The sequence below is a fragment of the Cucumis melo genome, chromosome 11 (genome assembly GCF_025177605.1).
Source record: "Cucumis melo cultivar AY chromosome 11, USDA_Cmelo_AY_1.0, whole genome shotgun sequence".
NCBI classification, from domain to species: Eukaryota; Viridiplantae; Streptophyta; class Magnoliopsida; order Cucurbitales; family Cucurbitaceae; genus Cucumis; species Cucumis melo.
The window spans coordinates 12,454,761-12,467,179 of record NC_066867.1 but is presented as its reverse complement, the minus strand read 5'-3'; positions in this window follow the sequence as shown (position 1 = coordinate 12,467,179).

Here is a 12,419-nt window from a genome sequence, read left to right as displayed (position 1 = left end):
CTGTAATAACAAACAATTGACCGTATTAGTTATCTTTGTCTTAACTCATTACACAAAATAATCCAGTCAATTTAGCAAAAATAAAAAATCAAAGAACCATAATCAAACAAATGTGTAACGTCTCAACTTTCCGGACTAAGCTGAGGTCACTACTAAATACCAAAACTCGACTATACAACATAAAATTTAAAACGGACCGGTTACGATTCATTAAAAACGTTAGAAACATTACAAAAGACAGTTTTCGGGCCCTATTTTGAAACAATCATAAAAGTCTCAAATAAAAACTCAAGTCGTCAGTTCAAAATCACAAACCAAATATTCTAACAAAAATACATAGCGGAAGCAATAAGAAAACCAGACGCGTCCATATGGCCTTCACGCGTCCTTCCTGCCTCTCGTCGGTCTGCCCCTCGCTGTGCCCTTACCTGAAAAGTTAAAGAAGAGAAAAGGGTGAGTATAAACATACCCAGTAAGGGACCCACTACTGGGCCCGTTAGGGGACGACAGTTAACTTCCTATTCGGGGGTACCCTGCATAACAGTCTAGTGGTTCCGTAGAACGCACATATCAGTCTAGTGCTCCCGAAGGATGCACATACCAGTCTAGTGCTTCCGAAGGATGCACACATCAGTCTAGTGCTCCCGAAGGATGCACCTATCAGTCTAGTGCTCCCGAAGGATGCACATATCAGTCTAGTGCTCCCGAAGGATGCACACATCAGTCTAGTGCTCCCGAAGGATGCACATATTCGTAAGGCACACTACCCCATAGATGAAGCTAACCGTTACCCCTCAGTCCATACTAAACCGTCTACATCAGTCACACCCCAACGACATTCATATTACAGTTCCGCCATAGGCTTTGTCAGTCAGATAGTATAGGTTTAAACAACTACACCCTCAGTTGCTATATGCATCACCAATTCGCACACCATTAGGGAAAAACCCTAGACCCAATCAACTAACCAACCAAAACCGGACTCACTGTCCTTCCCCGTCCAAACTCCATGATCAACATCCAGACCAATGATTACTACATACTGAACCGTAACTTCAAGGTCCATCAACATAAAATCCCAATCTACAATTAGCAGTCACAGTACCTTTACATCAGACAAAATATAATAACAGTGCTTAACAGTCAACACACATACAGTTATTCAGTACAGTCACTAACGTGTAATCCCCTGTGGATTACAACGTTTTCAGCCTCGACCCGAGGTCCAGTAGTAGGAAAACCCTTACCTGATACTCGGTTATGCCCCTCGATCGAATCCACGCTCAACGGATCAACCTAAGCGAAAACACAAAGGTTTTAGTTGATGACTCTAGTAGAAGTCGTTTTAAAAGGTCCGAAACGACACCCGTTGACTTACCCAAGGAAAGGAAAGTTATCTCCAAACAAGCCTGCCGCGGGACCCGAGAACTTAAGCGTCAACTCCTTACTACCTTCAAGGGAGAAAAGTAGGGCCATATCTTATTACAATATTCAAACTCGAATCGGATGTAGCAACATTAGGGTATTCATCGAAAACAATCCTTACCGAAGACTCACCGTGGCCCGGAGTGAAGGAAGGGAGGCTTAGGTGGCTCAGTGAAACAAAGAGCTCGGCTTGGCTTGAAGGCATTCGGTTCGGCTCGGCTCGGCTCGACTCGGCTTTGGCTCGGCTCGGCTCGGCTTCGACTCAACTCGGCTCGCGGCTCGGCTCACGGCTCGGTCCTCGGCTCAGCTCGGCTCGGCTTCGACTCAACTCGGCTCGCGGCTCGGCTCGTGGCTCGGTCCTCGGCTCGGCTCGCGGCTCGCGGCTCAGCTCGGATCGCTACTCGGCTCGGCTCGCGGCTCGCGGCTTGGCTCGGATCGCTACTCGGCTCGGCTCGCGGCTCGCGGCTTGGGTTGGTTTGGTTTTCGGCTCAGGTAGCTCGCGGCTCGGCTCGAAATGGGTTCTCGGGTCGGGTTGGATGAGATCGAGCAGCCACGGTTGGTTTATTATCTTCCGGCAAACGAGGGCGGCGGCGATTCGCAGACGACGCACGAGGCACGACACTGAAAGGAGGGGATACCACCTGCGGTTGGGACAGAGGCGGCCGGCAGGTCTGTTGTTGTGTGAGGCCGAGGAGGGATCGGAAAAGGATGGGCGCAACAGACGAAGGCTGGGGCGGTGAGATTCCGACGACGGAGACGAAGGCGGCAGTGCTGGCGCTGTCGGAGAATAAGGAGAAGGTTGAAGAGGACAGTAGTGGCGTTGTCGAATGGAGAAGAGATGAAGAAGAAGGAGAAGGAGGAACGGAGATGGTGGCGGCGCGAACACAGCGAAGGAGAGAATGAACGGAAAAGAGAGGGGGGGCCTTCGCGCCTTAGGGTTTCCCTTTTAAAAAAAAATTATTATTTTATTATATATATATATATATATATTAAAACAAAATAAATATAATTAATATTAAAATATTAATATTAAATAATTAAAATAAATAATAAAATATATTAAATAAAAATAATAATAATAATAATTTATAATAAAACATTAATACTAATTAGTTATAATAATATTAAATAATAATATTAATATTTATATTAAGTAAATAGTAAAAGGAAAAATATTAACATTAAAATTGAAATGACAATAATACCCAATACTAATAATATAATTAATATTATATTATTAAAATTCACTTAAAATGCTAAAATTTTTACCTCGAGCTCGGGGCGTTACATTCTCCCCTCCTTAGGGAACTTTCGTCCTCGAAAGTTTTACCCCTCGAACAGCTCGGGATAACGAGACCTCATGTCATCTTCTCGCTCCCATGTAGCCTCTTCCACCCGGTGATTCCGCCATAAGACTTTAACCAAAGGAATTTCTTTACTCCTCAACGTTTTCACCTCTCTAGCCAGCACCTCAACAGGTTGTTCAGTATAGCTCAAGTTTTCATCAATCTCTAGTGGCTCGTAATCCACTACATGGGATGGATCTGGCACGTACTTCCTCAACATAGAGACATGAAACACATCATGAACTGTCGAGAGTGATGGTGGCAACGCCAAACGGTAAGCTACAGGGCCAATCCGCTCCAGAATCTCAAACGGCCCAACAAAATGGGAACTCAACTTTCCCCTCCTTTCAAATCGTAAGACACCTCTCATAGGTGCTACCTTTAAGAACACCTTGTCCCCTACCTCAAACTCAAGATCCTTCCGCCTCACATCTGCATAACTCTTCTGCCTACTCTGAGCGGTACGCATGCGTGATTTAATCTTCTGTATCGCTTCGTTAGTAGACTGAACTAATTCAGGGCCCATCAATCTCTGCTCACCCACCTCATCCCAACAAACCGGGGATCTGCAACATTTACCGTACAAGGCCTCAAATGGTGCCATGCCAATAGTAGCCTGATAACTGTTATTATAAGCAAATTCCATCAAATGTAAGTGGGAGTCCCAGCTACCTGGAAATTCCAATGCACACGCTCGCAACATATCCTCTAGAACTTGGTTCAGACGCTCAGTCTGACCGTCAGTCTGTGGATGGAAAGCTGTACTAAAGTCTAACCTCGTGCCCATAGCAGTCTGCAAACCCTTCCAGAATTTGGAAGTGGAACGGGCATCTCTATCAGAAACAATCGACACTGGCACTCCATGCAATCTCACTATCTCAGACATGTACAGCTGTGCCCACTTACTAGCAGTATAGGTGGATTTACCCGGAAGGAAGTGCGCTGATTTGGTAAGTCTGTCCACCACAACCCAAATCACTGTAAAACCCTTCAGAGTTCTCGGCAGTCCTGTAATGAAATCCATGGACACGTTTTCCCACTTCCATTCCGGTATGCTCAAGGGTTGTAATAAACCCGCTGGTTTCTGCCTTGGTGCCTTAACCTGCTGGCACACCAAGCATTTACTAACAAATTCTGCTACTTCCCTCTTCATGTTACGCCACCAATAAACCCGCTTCAGGTCCTGATACATCTTCGTACTACCTGGGTGCATGGAAAATGGGGAACTGTGAGCCTCAGATAGTAATTCTGTCTTAACCGCTCTATCTGACGGAACACAGAGGCGTCTCTCAAACAAAAGTCCACCATCAGAGGATAACGAGAACTCAACCGCTTGCCTTGTCTCTGCTAGGCCACGTTTCTCAACCAGATAAGGATCGTTACTCTGAGCATCGATGATCCTTTGCCTCAAAGTCGGCTGTACCGTCAACTGGGCTAACTGCATAGTGACTGCCCCACTGACACTGCAATCTCAGCCCGCTCGAGATCCCGATGCAATGGGGCCTGTCGGGTAATAAGTGCTGTCGAATGTGATACCTTTCTACTAAGAGCATCAGCTACCACATTTGCCTTGCCTGGATGATACAGTATCTCACAATCGTAATCCTTCACTAACTCAAGCCACCTTCGCTGTCTCATATTCAATTCTTTCTGAGTAAAGAAGTATTTCAAGCTCTTATGATCCGTGAATATCTGTATCTTTTCACCATATAAGTAATGCCTCCATATTTTCAGAGCAAAGACCACTGCTGCCAACTCTAAATCATGTGTAGGGTAGTTCTGCTCATGACTCTTCAACTGACGAGACGCATAAGCGACCACCTTACCCTGCTGCATCAAAACACAACCCAAACCCTTCTTGAAAGCATCACTATAAATCACAAAACTGCCAGAACCATTAGGTACAGTAAGAACCGGTGCGGTAACTAGCTTCTGTTTAAGGTTCTGGAAACTGTCCTCACATGCCTTGCTCCAAACAAAAGGAGCTCCCTTCCTGGTCAACTGAGTAAGAGGAGTAGCTATACGAGAAAAGTTCTCCACAAACCGTCGATAATAGCCTGCTAAACCCAGAAAGCTACGAACCTCACTGACTGTGGAGGGTCGGGTCCAACCGGTGACTGCCTCTATCTTAGCTGGATCCACAGAGACTCCAGCCTTAGAAACCACGTGGCCTAGAAAGGACACCTGTTTTAGCCAAAACTCGCATTTCGAGAACTTTGCATACAACTTATTATCCCGAAGTGTTTGCAAAACCATACGTAAATGCTCCTCGTGTTCGGCCTCCGTCTTGGAGTATATCAAGATATCGTCGATAAACACAATCACAAAAGTATCTAGGAACTCCCTAAATACTCTGTTCATCAAGTCCATAAACACTGCCGGAGCATTCGTCAAACCAAAAGACATCACAATAAACTCGTAGTGTCCATACCTGGAACGAAATGCTGTCTTTGGTACATCACCATCCTTAATCCTCAGCTGATGGTATCCCGACCGAAGATCAATCTTAGAGAACACTGTGGCTCCCTGTAACTGGTCAAATAGATCGTCGATCCTGGGCAAGGGATATCTGTTCTTTACGGTTACCTTGTTCAACTCCCTATTGTCAATGCATAGACGCATCGATCCATCCTTCTTCTTAACGAATAAAACTGGCGCACCCCAAGGTGACACGCTCGGTCGAATGAATCCCTTATCAAGCAATTCCTGTAACTGCACCTTCAGTTCTTTCAGTTCTGCGGGGGCCATTCTGTAAGGGGCTCTAGATATAGGAACTGTGCCCGACTCCAACTCTATGGCAAACTCAACCTCTCTGTGCGGAGGTAACCCCGGAAGTTCTTCAGGAAAGACATCCGAATAGTCCCTCACCACCGGTTCTGACGACAGGGATACATCGGCCTCTCTAGTATCCACCACGCTCGCTAAGATACCCCAAGTACCCTGACTGAGCAGTTTACTAGCCTTGATGGCTGAGATTACCTGAGGCAACGACTTTGACCCTCCTCCCTTAAATTTAAAACTGGCCATCGAGGGAGGGTTAAACGTTACCTCCTTACGTGAACAATCTATGCTGGCGTGGTTAGCGGCCAACCAATCCATACCCAGGATTACATCAAAGTCGAGCATATCCAGGACTAACAGCGTTACTTCAATCACATGGCCTGCTATCTCAATCTGGCATGCTTTCACCCTTTCCTTCGACAACATACACTCCCCGGAAGGAGTAGATACTGATAGAACATGGTGTAAGGGCTCTACCTCTAAGCGGGCGTGCAACACAAAAGCGGAAGAGATAAAAGAATGTGACGATCCCGAATCAAACAAAACAAGGCGTAATGCCCCAATACTGGAAGCGTACCTGTCACCACCGTGCCTGCCTTCTCAGCCTCAGTCTTGTTGGTAGCAAAGACCCTACCCTGATGTGGAGCACCTGCTCCCTGATTCGGCGCGTTCCCCGTAAGTCTCAACGGGCATCTATCAGCTGTATGACCCTCTTGCCTACACTTAAAGCAAGTCCTGGTCCCGAATAAGCAACGACCCAGATGGTGCTTCCCACAAGTGGTACACAGCGGCTTCCCTCTGGCCGCTTCCCCTGCCTCAAAAGGTTTCTGCTGGAAACGGCGAAACTCACCACCTGATCTGAAATTCCGCTGTGGCACTGGGACAGGCTGCTGCTCAGCCTTCCTCTTCTGTCCCGATGTTGAACCTCTACCAGCGGTCTTAGACGAGTTAGCCCTCTCCTGTAAACTGAGATCCACTGCCAGGCGCAGTGCATCGGCATGAGTAGGGGGTCGGAAAGCTCGGACCAAACCCTGAATGTCCAGCCAGAGGCCTCTAACAAACTTATCAGCTCTGGCCGCCTCGGTCGCTATCATCTCGGGAGCGAAGCGGGATAACATGTCAAACTCCGCATCATACTGCTCCACTGTCATGTCACCCTGCTCTAAGTTCAGGAACTCCTGCCGCTTGGCGTCTCTCAAACTAGCAGAGAAGAATTTCGCATAGAAACTCTCCTTAAACTGCTGCCATGTGATCTGACTCACATCACCACCTAGCATTCTCTCTGTAGTCTCCCACCATGCAGTACCTCTGTCGGTCAACATAAAAACAGCACACTGAACTTTTGGATCCTCAGGGCATTTCATGTATCGGAATATAGTCTCCAAAGACGATAACCACAGCTGAGCCCTGGTGGGGTCCTCCAAGGACCCATCGAATGTCGTGGGATTATACTTCCTGAAATCCCTCAGGTGCTTAGCCTCTGCTGACAACTGATCCGGCACAACCTGGGGCGCAACTGGTACTGGAGCCGGAGCTGGAGCAGGAGCTGGTACTGGAGCTGGCGCTGGAGCTGGCGCCGGAGCTGGCGAGGCAGGCTTCTGCTGCTCCCGCATCTGCATAATCAAATCTTTAAACCTCTGCTCCATGGCGGCTAGGTCCGCATGAGTAACTGGCGCAGCCGGGTCAGGGGCTTGGGCTACAGGCTGCACCTCAGGCTGAACGCGTCCTGCTCCCCTTCCTCGGCCTCCTCGGCCACCCCTACGTGCACCTCTCCTTGGCGGCATTTCCCTAACAACCACCAACGATCCCTTTAGTCATAAATGGTAATTGAATTTGCAGTTTAACTTAGGTAAGGTAATGCATGTAGAGTTATACATATACTTTCATGGGAGCGTACCTGACGAGCGGCAAGGATCATTTCAGCCATAAGGACACAAAACACAGACTCACATTATAAGCCAATCTACAAAACCTAAAACTTAGGCTCTGATACCAACTGTAACGTCTCAATTTTCCGGACGAAGCTGAGGTCACTACTAAATACCAAAACTCGACCATACAACATAAAATTTAAAACGGATCGGTTACGATTCATTAAAAACGTTAGAAACATTACAAAAGACACTTTTCGGGCCCTATTTTGAAACAATCATAAAAGTCTCAAATAAAAACTCAAGTCGTCAGTTCAAAATCACAAACCAAATATTCTAACAAAAATACATAGCGGAAGCAATAAGAAAACCAGACGCGTCCATATGGCCTTCACGCGTCCTTCCTGCCTCTCGTCGGTCTGCCCCTCGCTGTGCCCTTACCTGAAAAGTTAAAGAAGAGAAAAGGGTGAGTATAAACATACCCAGTAAGGGACCCACTACTGGGCCCGTTAGGGGACGACAGTTAACTTCCTATTCGGGGGTACCCTGCATAACAGTCTAGTGGTTCCGTAGAACGCACATATCAGTCTAGTGCTCCCGAAGGATGCACATACCAGTCTAGTGCTTCCGAAGGATGCACACATCAGTCTAGTGCTCCCGAAGGATGCACCTATCAGTCTAGTGCTCCCGAAGGATGCACATATCAGTCTAGTGCTCCCGAAGGATGCACATATTCGTAAGGCACACTACCCCATAGATGAAGCTAACCGTTACCCCTCAGTCCATACTAAACCGTCTACATCAGTCACACCCCAACGACATTCATATTACAGTTCCGCCATAGGCTTTGTCAGTCAGATAGTATAGGTTTAAACAACTACACCCTCAGTTGCTATATGCATCACCAATTCGCACACCATTAGGGAAAAACCCTAGACCCAATCAACTAACCAACCAAAACCGGACTCACTGTCCTTCCCCGTCCAAACTCCATGATCAACATCCAGACCAATGATTACTACATACTGAACCGTAACTTCAAGGTCCATCAACATAAAATCCCAATCTACAATTAGCAGTCACAGTACCTTTACATCAGACAAAATATAATAACAGTGCTTAACAGTCAACACACATACAGTTATTCAGTACAGTCACTAACGTGTAATCCCCTGTGGATTACAACGTTTTCAGCCTCGACCCGAGGTCCAGTAGTAGGAAAACCCTTACCTGATACTCGGTTATGCCCCTCGATCGAATCCACGCTCAACGGATCAACCTAAGCGAAAACACAAAGGTTTTAGTTGATGACTCTAGTAGAAGTCGTTTTAAAAGGTCCGAAACGACACCCGTTGACTTACCCAAGGAAAGGAAAGTTATCTCCAAACAAGCCTGCCGCGGGACCCGAGAACTTAAGCGTCAACTCCTTACTACCTTCAAGGGAGAAAAGTAAGGCCATATCTTATTACAATATTCAAACTCGAATCGGATGTAGCAACATTAGGGTATTCATCGAAAACAATCCTTACCGAAGACTCACCGTGGCCCGGAGTGAAGGAAGGGAGGCTTAGGTGGCTCAGTGAAACAAAGAGCTCGGCTTGGCTTGAAGGCATTCGGTTCGGCTCGGCTCGGCTCGACTCGGCTTTGGCTCGGCTCGGCTCGGCTTCGACTCAACTCGGCTCGCGGCTCGGCTCACGGCTCGGTCCTCGGCTCAGCTCGGCTCGGCTTCGACTCAACTCGGCTCGCGGCTCGGCTCGTGGCTCGGTCCTCGGCTCGGCTCGCGGCTCGCGGCTCAGCTCGGATCGCTACTCGAATGGTGCCATGCCAATAGTAGCCTGATAACTGTTATTATAAGCAAATTCCATCAAATGTAAGTGGGAGTCCCAGCTACCTGGAAATTCCAATGCACACGCTCGCAACATATCCTCTAGAACTTGGTTCAGACGCTCAGTCTGACCGTCAGTCTGTGGATGGAAAGCTGTACTAAAGTCTAACCTCGTGCCCATAGCAGTCTGCAAACCCTTCCAGAATTTGGAAGTGGAACGGGCATCTCTATCAGAAACAATCGACACTGGCACTCCATGCAATCTCACTATCTCAGACATGTACAGCTGTGCCCACTTACTAGCAGTATAGGTGGATTTACCCGGAAGGAAGTGCGCTGATTTGGTAAGTCTGTCCACCACAACCCAAATCACTGTAAAACCCTTCAGAGTTCTCGGCTCGCAGCTCGCGGCTCAGCTCGGATCGCTACTCGGCTCGGCTCGCGGCTCGCAGCTTGGCTCGGATCGCTACTCGGCTCGGCTCGCGGCTCGCAGCTTGGCTCGGATCGCTACTCGGCTCGGCTCGCAGCTCGCGGCTTGGGTTGGTTTGGTTTTCGGCTCGGGTAGCTCGCGGCTCGGCTCGAAATGGGTTCTCGGGTCGGGTTGGATGAGATCGAGCAGCCACGGTTGGTTTATTATCTTCCGGCAAACGAGGGCGGCGGCGATTCGCAGACGACGCACGAGGCACGACACTGAAAGGAGGGGATACCACCTGCGGTTGGGACAGAGGCGGCCGGCAGGTCTGTTGTTGTGTGAGGCCGAGGAGGGACCGGAAAAGGATGGGCGCGGCAGACGAAGGCTGGGGCGGTGAGATTCCGACGACGGAGACGAAGGCGGCAGTGCTGGCGCTGTCGGAGAATAAGGAGAAGGTTGAAGAGGACAGTGGTGGCGTTGTCGGATGGAGAAGAGATGAAGAAGAAGGAGAAGGAGGAACGGAGATGGTGGCGGCGCGAACACAGCGAAGGAGAGAATGAACGGAAAAGAGGGGGGGCCTTCGCGCCTTAGGGTTTCCCTTTTAAAAAAAATTATTATTTTATTATATATATATATATATATATATATATATATATTAAAACAAAATAAATATAATTAATATTAAAATATTAATATTAAATAATTAACATTAAAATTGAAATGACAATAATACCCAATACTAATAATATAATTAATATTATATTATTAAAATTCACTTAAAATGCTAAAATTTTTACCTCGAGCTTCGAGGCGTTACAAAATGATTTAGGTTTTGCAACGATACTTCATAAGTTTAGAGCAACAATCACCAATGGATAATCAACTACTCCTCTTCTAAATTGAGACAACCTCAGCTAATTACTAATACTAGAATAACTTTTATTCCTATAGTTCTTAGCTACCATTGTTCGGTCAAGAATTCATTAACTAACTTAGTTTATCCCATAAGTGGGATCCTACCATTTTCAGATCTCAGAGGTATGCTTCAACATGCTACTGTTAGGAAAGACAACTATTGAAGATTAACTTAAGAAACCCTACCGTTAGGAACCGTATGCGCTGCTCTGACTTCTATGATTATTCCAAAGTTTTATTCCTATAGTTCTTAGCTACTAGGTAGGAGGTGTTCCTTAAACCGTCAACTTAAATACATCAGCCTTAGATAGAAATAACCTTAAATACCATGAAGTTCCCTTATAACCTTAAATCCTATTTGCCATACTTAGTTTCATTAAACTAAAATAAGACAAAAATTCTAATATTATTAGAATTAATGTGATCTTAGGTCTATTTAATTTTAAACCATTTAAAATTTAATTAAATTTATCTTAAGATCCTATGTTTGCATGCAAGTCTTTTTTATAGGTTGACAGTTTCTAATTAGCAAATTTTATAATTATAATAGAATTAGTTAATTAGATCTATAAACATGCATATTATGGTTTAATTAATTAAAGTCAAATTATAATTAAATAAAAATTATGTTACATACAAAACATTACATTAATATAACAATTATATTAAACTATGGATCTAATATGCTCGATGCAAATTGATTCATTTTAATTAATCCAATACTTATAGTAAAAAAATACATGAAAATCAATCAAGCATACATAAAACATTAATTTAAATCTAACAAATTATATTTAACTAAGTAATGTCATGCATCATGCTTATCCAATTTCATACATTGGGTCCTTTAAAAAATATAACAAAGCGGCAAAATATTTACAATGTATAGAATAATTTCGAAAAAGGAAAAAGCCGACAGGCCCACAATGAAAAATACCAAAAATGCCCCATCAACCATGCCGTCTACAACGTGCGTAATATATTTGGTACTCGATCATTTAGATTTGGTCGTTTAGAGTTGGATAGTCGAATCTAAACGAGTTATTTTTTCAATTTTATTGTTTAATTTGGTTACACGATCATTTTGATTTGACCGTTTAGATTTAATCAACCAAATCTAAACGATATTTTTTCAAAATTTGATACACGATGGTTTAGATTTGGCTAAATGAATTCTTTCAAGATACTTTTGGTACGCGATCGTTTAGATTTGTTTACATGATCGTTTATTTTTTTAAGATTCTTTGGTATACAATCGTTTAGATTGGGCTAAATGGTTTTTTAGTTTTATTTTTTTGGTACATAATCGACGATCATTTAGATTTGACTACTGCAATCTAAATGATTCTTTTCAAGATTCTTTATACACGATCCTTTGGATTTTGTTAGTTTTTGTACACGGTCGTTTAGATTTGGAAAAGAAGAAAGACGACAGAAAAAAAACTCGTAACGAAGAGGAGAAGAAAGATGGAAGGGCAAACCTAGAATATTTAAAAAATGGCTAACTTCATAGGCTTTGTTACATGAGCCATAAATATTTTAGTGGTTTGTTATATTTATGAAAATTTCCCTTTAAAATATAAACAAACCTTAAATTACTCATGAAATTCACAATCATGCATTAATACCATACATTATAACAATTACAATATATAAAAATGCATAAACATGCTTAACCTAAGGCGGGATTTATCTTAATGACATCCATAAAGCGAAAATTATAATAATGAAGCTTTACAAATATCCTAAAATAGCTTCTAAACCTCCAAAATCAGTCTAAAAATCTTCAAATTAAAAGCTTCAAACCAGACCCAAAAACCTTGAACCAACCCAAAAAAGCTTCA